The 15,860-nt window shown below is 42.1% G+C and overlaps 1 protein-coding gene across 2 annotated transcripts in view; it reads right to left on the reverse strand.

The window, feature by feature from the left end:
- The window catches only part of FAM3C (FAM3 metabolism regulating signaling molecule C), a 31,207-nt gene extending 22,434 nt beyond the window's left edge, over nt 1-8,773 (reverse strand). Inside the window, exon 1 of one of the 2 annotated variants that reach the window (XM_082279797.1) lies at nt 8,638-8,773. The gene's annotated coding sequence lies outside the window, so the exon portion shown is untranslated. Of the gene's footprint in view, nt 1-5,135; nt 5,217-8,637 lie in introns of those variants that run through there. The other variant, XM_082279798.1, reaches the window with a different exon arrangement.
- Between the last annotated feature and the right edge of the window lie 7,087 nt (nt 8,774-15,860).

The following is a 15,860-nucleotide window of genomic DNA, read 5'->3' on the forward strand; positions in this document are numbered from 1 at the left end:
AACAGAGACAGTTTTTCTTAACACAGATAGCCTACAAGGTGTGAGCTAATGTCCCCCTCAATATTAAGCCCACATTTCTATACTATTATACGCAAATCTGTACCCAGGTTATAGAATATTAAATCTGTGGCAGCCTGAGATGCTTTGCATTCAATTCAGGGGGAAATTTTTACCCCAGACCAGGACTTAAGTGTTTGTATACTTTCTAGCAAGGTCAAATAATGTTATACCTGTTTTTGTATATATATGTTATTGTTAATATGAATAGCATACACTGTACTAGAATTAAACAAGTATTCAAAATTACGTAGTAAAAAAAAAAAAAGAAAAAGGCTTGAGCTTTTATTTTTATTTCCAAGACTTTAGTAGATTAGGATGTTGTCTTTTGTTTTGTTTTTTTGGCAGCACAAACTGCATTCCTCAATGATTAGCAGATGCATTTTATTCCTGTCAGAGAACAGCAAAAAAATCTTCTAAACAAACAAAAAAATTAACTTTTCATACCTGGTAAAATCAATGAAACAACGTTGTGTTTAATCCAGCCTCTGTTGATAAGATATTTCAGTGTGTTGTGTTAAAGCAGCTCAGAGCAGTGGCGGTTTACTCAAAATTATACAGTGAATTAGATATGTCAAGGACAGCATTAGCTATTTTTATGTGACTTCTGGTTTTGAACTAGTGGTTGTGCCAACCTGAATTATATGCCATGGACAAAACAGCAGACACATTCAAAATCATTCAAGACTATTTCATTAAAATGCAGGATGCATTTTCTTATCCAGATGATTGCTTACTTTTCTGCTAGGCTACAAATTGTTTTTCCAGCATGTTTACAAAATTAATTTAATTTGAAATTAGTGAAGGACACACATAGAAAAGAATTATATCTTTAAAAAAGTAAACAGTAGAATTCAATTTTATTGTACAATCATGCACCATTTGTGTCTTCTGGAAACACAGGCTATGACCCCAGTAGTTGCTCCCTACAGGCAGCACTCCACGCCCCCATAAATTCTTTGAGGTTCTGACAGAATCCACATAGGCAAAAGGTGTGTCCACACAGAACAATTTAGAGACTCAGGAATACATATTTTCTCTTCTCCTTTGTGACAAATGGTACCATGAAGTAAAATTACTAATTTCTTATAAAAATGATAACACCCAAATTGTGTTCTTCCATATACATATTAAGGTTCACCTTGGCATTCCACACAACTGAATCAGACCCAAAGTGTTTGCTTGTAAAAACAAGATTTTATTTTACTTCTATCAAATTATGTCTACAACAAATAAATGCAGATAAATTTAGGAAATGAAACCCAAGCTTATTCCAAAATTAAAAATAGATAATTCAGTTACTGTTGCATATCCTATGTTGTGAATACCACTATGTGGTTTCACTTTTAGGAAAGGAAATACAAATGAGAAGCAGCACTGAGCCTCAGTGTTTTGATACTTGATGTGCAAAACAAACCTTTCCCAAATGGCATGTCAAATCACTGACCATGCAAGCTTTTGCTAGTGGCATCAAGCCGGTACTTTCACCTTAGGCAACACACAAACCAGCCAGTCTCAAACACTGAAAAATTCTTCTGACTCCTGAGAGGCTGAGATAAAAGTACTAAGGCATTCATTCTTCCTACAGAGAATGAAACTCAACCCACATTCCTTCTGCAATTAAAACAACAAAACCAAACCAATCCAAGAAAAAAAAAAAAAAAAAAAAAAAAAAACAACACAACCAATCAACAACAACAAAAAGAATTTAGTCTTATAAGTACTCAATCCATACTTTGAAGACTCTTCTCAATTATTACACAAAATTTACTGGTCCATATAGTTAAGAATGTGATTAATGCTCCCTAAAACCCACACTATTTATACATGATAAAGTAAATCATACCACTGCTGCTGACATACCTATTGAAGAGAATCTTAGCTCTGTGCTTCACAGGGTTGGATAATATCACGTATTGCAGATCAGATAGATAAAATCCTCAAGGACAAATTGCTGAACCTCATTCATCAACTTACTTCCCCACTTCATCACAGCAAACGACATAAATCTCACAATAAGGATTTTAAGAGAATGAGGTACCTCAAACTATTTTGTAAATGAAACACTGCTGTAATTACCACCTGTTCAAAAGCTCAAAACTAATTATTTGTTTTCTGTCATACTTTTAAGAAACAAATTTCCACCTTGACTTCGTAAGACAGCAAAGTCTGTTCAGTTTTTCCACAACAGGAAGTAAATAAAGCTTTGCAACATATTTATCTATGGGATCACCAGGTCTCACTTGAAGGTGTTACCAGAATCTAGTAGATGTTTCAAATATACAACAGCTTTCACATCTTTATATCAAAAAAAAATACCAAGCCTCTTACTAGAATATTGCATCACTATCAACAATATTATCCTGCCCTATAGAGCAATTCTCAACAGAACTACCATAGCAAAGGATATGTGCATGAAGAAAAATAAATGTACACATAATTACTGTGACTTCACAGAATGGCTCAGGTTGGAAGGGACTCCAGTGGGTCATCTGGTCTACTCTCCTTGCTCGAGCTGGGTCATCCCAGAGCACATTGCACAGGATCATGTCCAGAGAGTTCTTGAATATCTCCAGTGAGGGAGACTCCACAGCCTCTCTGTGTGACCTGTTACAGTGCTCTATCACTGCACAGCAAAGAAGTTCTTCCTCAGAAGAACTTTATTTAGGTGGAACTTCCCATGCATCAATTGCTGCCCGTTGCCTTGTGTCCTACTGCTCAGCCCCACGGAGCAGAGCCTGGCTCCATCCTCTTGACACCCTTCCTTCAGATACTGACAGACATTTATGAGGTCCTCTCTCAGCCATCTCTTCTCAAGGCTTAACAGGCCCAGTTCTCTCAGCCTTCCCTTGTAAGAAAGATATTCCATGCCTTAACTATCACTGCTGGACCTGCCCCAGGAGCTCCATACGTCTCATGTACTGAGGACTTGATAGAACAACATACGACCACCACATAAATTTACCTGAGAGTATGGTTACAGAACATCATTTTATACTGAGGCCCATTTAAAATAAAGTTATCAAACAAGCAAGGAGAAGAGGAAAGGAGCATTACAAATACTTCCTCTATAGCTCCAGATTTATTGCAGGAAAACTGATCGGCTCCTCTGCACTGTTCTTCTCCCAACCACAATAAGACTCTAGATAGTAGCTTTAAGGTGGCAGAATGAGATGATCATCCTTTGAATGAGATTCATTTACTGCACAGACCACCATAACAACCTCATCCCAGAGATGCATACCAAGACTACAAACATGGCAAGCCATGGAGTTTGTATATACTTTGCAAGGCAGAGAGGATTAAGACTACTAATAGTAACAAGGGACATCTCCACATGCTGTTGGAAATAAAACCAAATCTGTACTACCTACCAAGCATTTAAGCTTCTTTATCAAAAGCTCAGCATGATCTGAGGCTGCATGTTGGAGTTTTAACCTTTTCTCAGTAGCAAGCTGATCTCACTACAAAGCTGGGGGAAAGTACTCTCCAGTGACAGACACTGCTCACAGCACTGTTGGTATCCTAGTTCCTCTTGTTCCTAGGGGCACTGAAATCTATGCTCCACTGCAGTGCCCCTTGTCATCTACTCATCTCCCATGTGAGGTAGCATTTGGATAGGCTTTGGCCCTTTGCAGGATTAAAAGAGCAGGTCACTGGCTGAGCAGAGCACCCAGCAGAGAAAGCACTGTACATCAGCTCTGGGAAGAAGGGCAGCAGCAGGCTCAACACACAAGAAGGGCCATGCTATGCCTACAGGATAATGGGATCACACTGCATATATGAGACTGCTGCTGGTGCCTGATAACCTCCATGTGCATGAGGCACCCAGAAACAAAGCACTTCTGTGGTACAGGCAAGTCATTGCTACTGGTCCATATTAGCACAGGACAGGCCATCATTTGTGAGTGATGAGATGAAAGATGCTTGAAAACGGAGAGGAAATCAGTCAGTGACATGATTCTCAACAGCTCTAAAGTGACTCACTTCTTCCTACTGAAGATGCACAAGTCAGTCCCAAAACCTGTAGTTTCTAGACTGGTTTCTGAGCATCAAGATATCAAAACAAAGTTCCACAACCTACATCTTGGCTAGGTGCAATCTTACAGCAACCACTATCAAAACCATAAGCCATATCTGAGAGGAATAATTTCACAGAAAAAAATATCTAGGGACAATGTATTCTTTTTATATTTTATATATTTACATAATTTGTACACTTAAATATTTAGTTAACAACTGGTATACATCCACTAACTAAAATCCAACATAGCCATTTTCTATCCTTTGATGTGTAATAATCTAAGCATCATCATGGACGAGGAAATCTAAAGTTATGCTGCATAGGAATTTACTGTATGTCATTACCTATGTAGAAATTTGCCACATCAGGAACATATAAATTCCTTTGAGGAACAGCATCCCTCAGTGATAGGCTCTATGCACAGCTGACACAAAGATGCTGATATGCAACCACTGCATACTCCAACAACTCCTGATGCAATCCCCTCTGAATCAAGCTGTTCTAAGAGAAATTCTCTGTTACAGGAACTCCTTTAATAAACTTCTGCCTGAATCGACTCAAATGCAAGTCCAAAACCATTCACATGCCACTGATATTCAGCTGACCAGCAAGCACACGAGCAACCACGGCAGTTCTGCCAACCACCTCCCTAGAAAGTACAAGAGTATCAAGGCTGATCCAAAAGCAGAATCAAGTGTCTGGGAGCAGGTCAGCAGCTTTCTAGCAGCAGCAATACTAGCAAACACCAGGTTAAACACTTGTGAAGTGATAACTCAACTAACTGGTGATACCACAACAGATCAAAACAAAAAACAAAATAAAAAAATTTTTTGTTACTAGGAGATGGTTACTTTCTCCTTGGACAAAAGACAGCTGGAGAGAGGGTGGGAGAAGGGAAGGAAGCCAGCCAGTCACAAGAAAGCAAGTCTTATGAATGGGGGGGAGACTGTCATGTATTTCAATGTAAAGATGTTAACTGGACTGTCATGAGAACTAGCATGTGTTTGTACATATAAACACGTTGTGAAACTTTCTGCCACTAATACTGACTCACAGTCACATTGAATGCAGCGCAGAGTTTACTCCAGCAGCTCCTCCTGTCCTGATAATCTTCCAAAGTTCTCCTCTCTTCTACTAAGTCTGTTCCACGCTCTCTTGGCACTGAGGATATATGAGGCCAAGGCTGGAAAATTCTAAGGTGCAGCTCAGTCTACAAATGAAGATACAAACTATTTTTGTATTACAAAGATACAGTACTGTATATGGGGAGCAAAAATAGTTGAACAATTCCAAAAGAGTAACTATTGTTAATGCCCTGTGAAAACTCTAATGTGATTGAATTTCAGGAACCCTGGGTGAAATACCATTTAATACAGTCATCCACCATTTATTATAAACATCAATGAAATACTGAGGAAGGATAAGGGTTTTAAATTTGTGGGTAACACCGAAAGGCAAGCAGATGGAAACAAATTATAGGGGGGAATTAGAGCTACAAATTACCCAGAAAAATATTTATTTATTTTCACAAAACAATTCCTCTCAGGATGCATATACCCTTAACTAAAGTATTAGGAAGCTATGCTTGAATCCATGGTTAGACAGAGAATTTTAGATGATTAAGCAGGAAGCCAGGAACACCTATTTATAGGTTACAGATGCTTAAGCTAAGAAATGAAATTTCAAGCAGCAATACCAGTTTAAAGTCACTTCCTCATCACACTTCTGCTGTGTTCTCGTGTCACTACCTCAGGCCTACATAGTATTAGGAAGCATTGAAAATTGATGAGATAGGTGAGCTCACCTGCCAGGCTGCTCCAAGCCATGTGATTTTGCTCACTAAGGAAACTTAATGTAGTAACAGAATGTAACTTATGATAGATTAGAGGACAACTTTCAAGAGTGTTGAGATGCCAAGCACAGCAGCATTGAGCTGCTAGTTTTGCTCACCCATGTCATGGTCTCACTTCAAGACTATCAGACTTCTGACATTAACAAAAATTACATATTTTCTAAGAATTTATGTACAATCTTGGTTTCAGACCAATGTGAGACTTCTCAGGCAGATCCTTCCAAACTGCAAAATGATTACAATATTTCCAGTACTGTTGACAGCAAAACAATTGTCACAGGGTTATACAGCTGGACACTGGCAGGTAAAACATAGAGGTTTACAATAATCATGCCTCAAGTCCTACACAGTCTCAGGAAATTTTAGTGAAAAACTCAGAACTGAACATACATATCACTTATATGACTCATGGACACACTGATTACCGATATAAGTAGAAAGACCTGCAGCCGTTACACTCACATGTCAACCCCTGACTTCACTGGAACTACAGGTTCAAAAACCAGAACTTAAGTTCTACTTGAATAACTAGTTCTCTTTGATCAATTTAAAATTTTAAGAACAAGTTCTCTGTGTCTGCTGGGGATTCATTTTATGGACACCTAATCTTTACACTACAAAAAAATCTGTAAGCAGACAGGTATTTTTGTATAGCACCAATCCACCTTATGACCTTATTTAAAAAAAAAACCAATCAGTTTCTTGTATGTTAGTATTTTTCCCCAAAACCTGAAAACTAAACATTTAGGAATTCACTTTTTAAATATTAATTTTCCAAAGTTCCACTAAAATTTTAAATTCTTTCTACATTATCACTCTCTCCTTAAAGCACTAAGAGTTCATATTAAATGTGGGTGGTCACTGGATGGCTGCACTCAGCTGTGGCCAGTGGCCCAATGTCCAAGGGAGTAGAGCAGTGACAAGTGGTGTGCCTCAGAGGTTGGTATTTGGATGGTGATTAGACACTGACACAGGTTTGCCAGAGAGGGTGGTAGGTAACCCATCCCTGGAAGCACTCAAGGCCAGGTCTGGATGGGGCTTTAAGCAACCTGGTCTAGTGGAGGGTGTCCCTGCCCATGGCACGGGGGCTGGAAATAGATTGTCTTTAAGGTCCCTTCCAACCCAAACCATTCTATGGTTCTATGTAGAGCACATATGCCCTGAAGCACTCGGGCCGCACTTAGAGAGGCTGGTTCCGTGAAGCAACTATTATTATTTACTCTGCACTCTTACTGGGTGAAATGGTCAGGACTTCTGCAGAAAGATGGAAGCAACGGCCTGCAACAAACAGGTGCTTCCTCCATCCTGAAGTGATTAGATGACATCACATGACAACAGCAAGCTATTAGCTTGTGAACAGCATACCTGCAGGCTTAAAGCAAGTCACAAAACTTGTTATGCCACACAAACAACTATGCAAATCAACAGCTGAAAAAGATTTCTTCATACTTAAAAGAAACCCTGTAGGGAAAACATGTGCTGATTAAGACACTCACACCTTGAGAAGTTTCAAAAGCTCTAAAAGAGAAAACAACACGACTGTTGTACAGTTATTAACTAGCCATTTCTGGTGTGGGTTTGTGGTTTTGATTCTTTTTCTAAATAACTCCCCAATCAGTATTAAATTAATACTTTGATAAAAGAGAGGAGCAGTCAGCTGGGTTCACCAGCAAAGCCATCACGGGCTCCAAGCCTAGGCAGCATTATAGGCCATGCAAAACATTAAAAATATCTGGAATATGCAAAGATCTTCACTCAAGTCTGGAGTTATTACGTTGCCATTTAACCTCTTTTAAATGTGAGAAAATGGGAAGATAAACAAGACAGGTGAGTTACACAGCCCCTTAGTGGCTCAAGCAAACACGTGGCTTAACATATGATAGCATTTACCTAAGAGGAAAAAACCGTAAATATAATTTCTGTATTTTTTCCTACTTCAGCAACTCAGAGGAGCCAGTAACCAAAGGCACACAGGCTGGTTCGACAAGTATCTCTCTGCAAACAGCACATTCAACTTCCTTAGGAGTTCACGGCTGCTCTCCGTAACGATGCATTTAGCGCTTTAGTTAAACAAGAGCTGAGCCCTATAACCCATCTGCCAACAGGGTTCGCGGCCCCGTACTCCACCGAGAAAGCCAAGGGAGCACCACCACCGAGCAGCAGCACCATCTCGTTTTCACCGAGCTGACTTTGTTTCAGCAGGAATGGGCTGCCACGCTGCCAGCGTTTCACGCATTTCCCTGGACCGCGGCGCCCTGCCGGCCCGACCGCCGCCACCCGGAGCCTCCTACTCCTCTTCCTCCTCCTCCTCCTCCGCCTGCGCGGCCACCGCCGGCAGCTCCGGGCGCTCGCTCCCTGCCCCACCGCCGCCTCCAGGCTGGTCCAGACCCCCTCGCCGGGCCAGGACGGCGGCGGAGCAGAGGACGGGCGGGAGACCCCCGCCCAGCGCACCGCCCGGCTCTGACCCGCGGCCCCGGCCCGCCTCACCGCGCCCGGGGCGGGAGGGGATGGGGGAAGGGCCGGGCGGCCCTGGGAAGGGTACCGCGGGGGAAAGCCAGCAGCAGAGGAAGGGGCTGGCGGCCAGCAGCTGCCCCGCAGAGGAGGGAGATGCCCGCACGGGCGGCGGAGCCAGCGGCGGGATGCCCGGCGGGAGACGGGCAGGGGCCGCCCCCCGCGCAGCCCCGCGGAGAACGCGAGCACCTACCGGGGCTGTAGGGCGCGGACACTCGCGCAGCGTCCCCTCGGCGACCCCGCCGCGAAGTCTGCCCCGGCCCGAGCAGGAACCGAGCGGAGCCGCCGCCGCTGCGCAGCCGGAGGGAGGAAGGCGCGGAGGGCGCACCCGCCCCCTGCCGGTGGCGGACCGGGGCCGCTCCGCCCCGCTCCGTCCCGCCCCGCCCCGCTCCGCCCCGCGCCGCTCCGTCCCGCCCCGCCCCGTCCCGCTCCGTCCCGCCCCGTCCCGCTCCGTCCCTCCCCGCTCCGTCCCGCTCCGTCCCTCCCCGCTCCGCCCCGTCCCTCCCCGCTCCGCCCCGCTCCGCCCCGCTCCGTCCCTCCCCGTCCCGCCCCGCGCCCCGCCCGCCCGCCCCGGGACTCGGCCCGCCAGCGCCGCGGGGGCTGCGCGCTGCCCTGCGCGGGGGAGCGGCACCTCCGCACTGAGCGTGCCAGCGTGCTCCAGGCAGCCTGGTGCCCGGGCCGGGAGGCACTTGGGCGCCAAGATGTTTCTGCTTGTTTTCTGTTATATTTTACATGCCTTTGATTTTTTTTACTCAAACATACCAGAAGTTCTCTTCTGTTACCGAACAGAAATGACATTTTTTGTTTTAAAATAAAGTCCAACCTTTTTCTTTTACAAACATTATGATTAGCAGGACTGAGCCAATCTGTGTTATTGAATAAGAAGAAAATATAATCCTGTCTCTTTGTCCTTTTTTTTTGGCACTGATTTTCCTCTAACCCTGCCACGAGTTGGGGTAGGTGGGGAGTTAGGGGTAGTTGGGGTAGGTGGGGACGAAAGCAGGAAGAACAGCATTTTATTGTGTGGAAGATTTCTACTGGCCTAACTCCCTCCGCTGGACTATTGCTGGGGTGGGTATGGAAAGTGCTGGGGAAGCAGAGCTCTGTAAATTCCACTATTGTCAAACCAGCAAAAGAGCATTTTTACAAAATCAGCGTGGCACTGCTCTTAGCAGAGAACAAAGCCACAGCCAAAATGTAGGGCATATCACACATCACTAGTGTCAGGTAGACAAAAGGAAGTTTCCATGTCTTATTTTAACGACTTCTGGTTAATAGGTCTCTCTTTTATTGGTTTTAAAATAGTGTACTTTGAAACATCCTTGGTATGGGATGGTTATTTGAACATCAATCAAGTAATTTCTTTAGTAAATTTTCACAACACAATGAGGTTTCAGGCATACTGTAACATCAAAGTAAGCAAAGGAGTACCCAGTGGGAGCACTGCACAGGGAAAGAAGGTATTTATAGCTTTTAGTTCTAAATGGTAGTATAGATATATCCTGGTTTGACAGTTATCATGATATTAATATATTAATATATGAAATATAATGTAATAATTAATATATGAAATTTAACCGTGTTCCCTTAATTACTAGTTAGGTGGCACTGTCTACAGTAACAGATTAGTAAGGTCATTATGCTAACAGAGGCTGACTCCTTTGATAAGCAAATGTTTGCAATAGAAACAAACATTTTTAAAAGATTACATAAGTAGCAGTATCAAATTATTAAAAGAAGAAATAATATTATCTGCACAATAACCAACACCTCAGAATACATCTGTATCAAAGTCAAAGAAATAAGTTAGACTTGAGAATGGCTGCAGCTGAATCCCGTTGATAATTTACTTGGCTGAAAAGGTGCCACAACACACAGAATGTGTAGAGTCACACTTCCCTGAAAACGTGGCAGCTGATAGAGCCAAAGGAGAAGGGGTATGCCAGCCCTCCCAGTATCTCAAGAAGGCTCACAGGTCCTCTTTTCCTTTTTTCTTTCTAATTTGTCATGTAATTGTACCTTTTTCATATATTAAAATTGCTATGCCCATTAAGGTGTTCCATAAGAAATACCTACAGGAGTAAAATCTATACCTACAGGAGTTTGCTTTTTATTATTGTCTATGATGAACTGATCATTTTTTCTTCTGTAGATTAAGTTTGTCATGAAACAGAATGTGTTTCATAGCCACATATATTCTAAATGTTTAATTGTGACCTAATATATTCTAAATTTACAAATTTTAGTTCCAAAATGTTTACATTTATTTAAAAATAAATCAACAAAATAACTTGGTTTTATTATTACACTGTTTAGGAAAAATGTATACTATACCTATTTATTTTGCAAATATCAGAAACCAAAGTATCCTAAAAATTTGGGCACATCGGGCCTGAACAGAGATGACCTTGCTGGCCTTATTCACATCTTTGACAAATTTCTTTGCTAGTGTCTCTAGCATTTGACCTGAACTTTCTTGTCTCTCTCATAACTACATCATTTTACTAAGTGAAATAATTGCATTGTACTATGATTTTGGGTTTTATTGAGAATGAAAACATTTCCTTCATGTAGTTACAGGAAAACTAGATGTACTGTGTGTTTCATTTAGCATCCTAGGGATAACAGAGATAAATGAAAATAAAGTAAAATACAGAAGCAGACCCTTTCAGGTGCTTTACCTCTGTTCTGTTGATTATTGCCTCTGGCAATAGATGTTCTGCTAATTAGTCATCAGTCTTGATGGTCATCAGTCATGGTATCAAAGCAGTTTCTGGTGACTTTTAAAAGTACTATTTCCCTGTAAGCCTAAACTTCATGTTCATATGCTATAAACTAATACTTCTGCCCTAGCAAATCTGTCCATGGCACTTTTGAATGAACCAGCCTCAGATTACTGGCAGTGACCCAGCTCTCCAAAATTTGGAATATCTGTGGCATAGAAGTTACTTTTCTCAACACAGTAGGCCAGGCACAGGAAACACTTTGCACTTTATAACACAAGTATTACAGTGCTGTGATAAATAAGATGCAACCCCAAGCCATATTTTAAATATTACATAGAGGAAAATAAAAGAAAGAAAAGAGGAAAAAAAGTTCCTTAGAGAATGCTGCAGGCAGTTTGACTTGAAGAAATTGGAAAATGTGATTTTCACCAAATTGTGAGCCTTTGAACTGTAAATAGAAACTAAAATGTATAAGTACAACATGAAGCTCATTCCTCTCTTCTCTCCTTCCTGCGTCTTCCAAACATGTGAGAACATGTATGAAAAAATCTTCCTTAAAATGACATCCTCTGTTGGCTTTCTGATTGGTGTTATCAAGTTTTGTATGAGCAGTAGGGGTGTGTGTCTGAAAGAGAATGTAATATTTAGCGTTTGTCCAATGATGTGCTAAAATTTAAAATATATACATTCAGTATATATTTTTGTGACTTCTCACCCCATTGCAATCAAAAGTTAATTTTCAAGCAGTCAAAATAGCAGATCTGATATGAGATGTCTGGTAACAATGAGTATGGAACTAAAATCAGTGCTCCGGTTTTAGATAAGAAGCATCTGAGGAACATTTCCAACTGAGTTTGTACTCATTGAGATCAAGAACAAGCATCACCAGCTGGAAATTGTAGATGTCCTGGGACAGACAGACTACAGATTGTACTGTTCATGAGCTGCATTGTAAAAGGTCACGAGCACCACTCTGAACATCTTGTGACAGCATGAGAATTCTTCCATGCAATAAACCTCCTCCAAATGTAACTCTTTGTCATAGAAAACATATGGAGTTCGCCTCCAAGTTTATTAATGTTTCATTTTAGCAGGATATTTTTCCTCATCCACAGGCTCTTAACCAGATCCTACCTTTCCCGAGGCAGAGCTCCATGCATCGCTGCTGCTCTCACAAAAGGTCAGTTCCTCCCCTCCCTCCCAGTCCTCGCTAAACTGCCTGTATCCATCAGTTGCACCACCCCATGTGTGAACTAGGCCATGACATCACAGCTATCCCAATGAGATTTTGTGGCTCTGCAACTGCATTCAGACGTCTAATCCCCCCTATTGATTCTCCCTGCTGCATGCATTCATGTACAAGCACGTCAGATAAGGCACCAGGCTGAGCTGATGTCAGAAAAAGAAAAAGATAAGAGGGCGTTTTCCCTTATTGCTGTGTATTTGCTTAAGTTGACCTCTTTCACCATGTTCTGTTTATTACATCTCATCCCACACCGCTTCCTTACTTGATTGTAGGCCATTATCTCCCTCCCTGTTGGTTTGTCATTCCTAAATTACAGCTCTCCTATGTTTGCCAGTCATATGGCCGAACTGCTTTATCTCCCCTTTGTCAGGAACACCCTGTTTGTTCCTAGCCGTTGTTGACACTCAGATAAGATCTTATAATCATAAAAACTAGATCCCTGTTATTGATGCCAGTTGCACGATGCCAGTTGATGATCCGTGGTGTCTCTCCACTCCTCCTCAAGACTTGTCTTTCCTTTCTCTGGCAGGATCAACCAGAAAACTGCTTGGGCCACTGTGTCCTTGACCCTCGCTACCAGAGTCATAGAGTTATGCCTAATATGTTCACAGCTTCCCGTGGCCAATATCAGTACTGCCCATGTGGAAGAGTAACAAAGGATAATAGTCTAAGGCCCCACAAGTCTTTCTTCAGTATCTGAGATACAAGCCCAAGCAAGAAGAAAATGCCCTTTGCCAGCAGGTGAGGTCAGCCTGTGGGGACCTTCTTCCCCATAGCAGGGAGTCTGCCCCTGCTATCACTTGCAGGTTCCACCTGGTATTGTTGTAGGTTCAGGCTTAGCTGGTGCAACTGTTTTCCTGGACCGAGCTCCTGGACCCTGCTGCCAGGACACTCAGTATTTTGTAGCGGCAGGTCTGCAGATAAGAGTGGGAGCCTTCCTCTTCTTGCTAGAAGCCACAAGTTTCCAGACTTCTTTCCCCTCACCTGTGTGAATGTGTGAGGAATGTGCTCTGTTTTTTACAACACATCACAAATGATGAGAGAGGAATTGATGGACAGTCTTTCCATGTCCACCCACATCTTAGTGCTTAATCAGGATAACCACTCCTCCATCTTACCAACACATAAACCATTGTCAGTAGTTATCATGTCTGTGTTTTTCTAGTGGAAAGGAAAGAATTCCATCTTCCAAGAAAACTCTCAGTGTGATGGAGCAGGACAGGGCAGCTCAGCAAATAGCTGCAGGGTAGAAACTGTACTCAGTTAGGCCTTTAGATGTTACTATAATAAAAAATATTAAATCCTGTGTATCCAGAAATAGGAAGCAGCCTGTATAACTAAGGATTCTGCCAGCTTACACATTTTTCACCAGGATGGAATGACTGGACCTCATCCATCTAAGCTTCAAGTGATGAGTAAGATAAAAAGTGCAGAGGCGGTGGTGATCACTCCGTCCCTACTGTCATGCTTGGCTAGACCACAGAAAAGAAATTGCATCCTTAGCTAGGATAGATAGGCACAGCCCTGAAAAGGGGATTCTAGCTCTAATCACAGAGTTACAGAACTGGTACTGGAGGCATCTGACTGACCTTGAAACTGAAGAAGAGAACTTGGACAGCAAACACACTTTGGGTGCAGCAGACCAAAATGCAGAAAGTTTCAGGTCAAAGGGATTTATCTAGAGACCAGACTAGGCTCGAGCTAGTACAGGCAGCTCAAATCTAATGAAAGGATCCCTGGAAACTGTGGAAACTCCAGGAACAGTTACATGGCGATGCAGCAGAGCTTATGGCTCACCAGCCATAAGATCACACTGTAAAAATGATCTCTTCAAGGGCCAGAAGATACAGTACTCTGAGACTAAAATACTGAAGCTATGGCCGTTAGGATGCTGAGGTTAGAAAGCATTGCTTTGCAGTTGTGGGCAAAAGAATCAGAAACATGAGAACTTCTGGGATGACTTGGAAGTTGTCGGCTCCTCTTTGAACCCATATGCCCTCTGATACTGTTCACTGGCTATCTTCACACTGGTGTTATGCCTCTATATACCTATGTAGCAATGGTATTGCTGAGCACCTCTAAGTAGCACAATAACTTTCATAGTTAAATGCAAGCAGACTCTGGCTTCGCCTGTGGCTGACCAACTCCTGTCTCAAAAGCTCCTCTGCCTGGGACAGAGGTTCAGCCTTTCTGAACAATAAAACAAATGCAATTGAGACTCTATTCACCACAGGCATAGTGGTTTTCTGGGCACAGCAGTTTAGGAGGAAAAAATATTTCTCATTGGTTACTTCCTTCTACTCCAGCGTTGATGTGGTCACTTAAACTCAGAGGTCTTTGAAGGAGACTTATCTCAATAGCTAAAGTGGTATGGTATGAGAACCAGCCAATTTTAATAGCAGTCTCATTAAGCACAGTAAATTGTCAGAACTGACACCTCCTTTTTGCAGCAGGACAGTCCCTCCTTATACACATTTATCTGTTTCTCATGCTGCTGGCTTCAATAGCGTACAAGCCTAATACCACAGATTTTCTGACAAAAGAATAGTATTACTTTTACTGAATTTTAAAAACATATATATCCCATATGATACAACTACAGATGACTTTTATTTTTGTTCAAATAATGACACTGGAAGAATGTTTGCTTTGTTTTGCAGCAGTGTGCTGTACAAACATCAAAGGAAAGAAAGAGCTCATAAGGTACAAGAAGATGCAGCTTGTAAGTTATTCCAAGGCAGGCATCCTTTTGTGCTGTGGTGTTTTGTGCTGTGCTTTTGCTGGTCTTTTCACCCAGTTTGTTAAACTTGTGTTCAAGTTTCAATTTGAATACTAGTTTGTAGATTTTCCAGACAGGAAAAATCTTCTAGAGCCCCCCCTCAAAATGCAGGGGTGCACACATCCAGAGGAAGGCAAACTTCTCCTAAGAAGCATGAACTTCTTCCATCAGCTCTGCACAGCAGGCCACGGCCTGTCTTTTGACCCTGTGTCTCTGTAGGAAATTTCACTAGTTCTACAGAGTGTGACATTGCACATGTGCCTCACAGCATATGTGCACAAAATATCTTGCACTTCTTAAATAAAGTGCTAACAGCCCCTTCTAGAAACACTCCTAAAAAAACCCAGCAATTTTGGGTTTTGGCACTTGTATTTGCCTGAATGTGGTCTTTCTTTTTCTTCTTTGTTCGTTGGTTTGTGGGATTGTTTGGGGGGTTCTGGTCTGTTTTGTTTTTCTTCTTTTTTTTTTTTTTTTAATTTTCAGCAATAAATCTTGTCAAAAGGAAAATCTATTAACTACTTAAAAGTAATCTAGGCAAGACTTGAATTCTAAACTTTTATTTCTTGCAATCAGTCTTTTATCCTGCAAACAGAGCATAAAGGAAAGGAAAATACTGGAGGAGTGAAAGTCTGTTATGCTGTTGCACAGTTAGTTTCTAGGCAGGA

Source organism: Coloeus monedula, assembly GCF_965178545.1.
Source record: "Coloeus monedula genome assembly, chromosome: 4".
NCBI classification, from domain to species: Eukaryota; Metazoa; Chordata; class Aves; order Passeriformes; family Corvidae; genus Coloeus; species Coloeus monedula.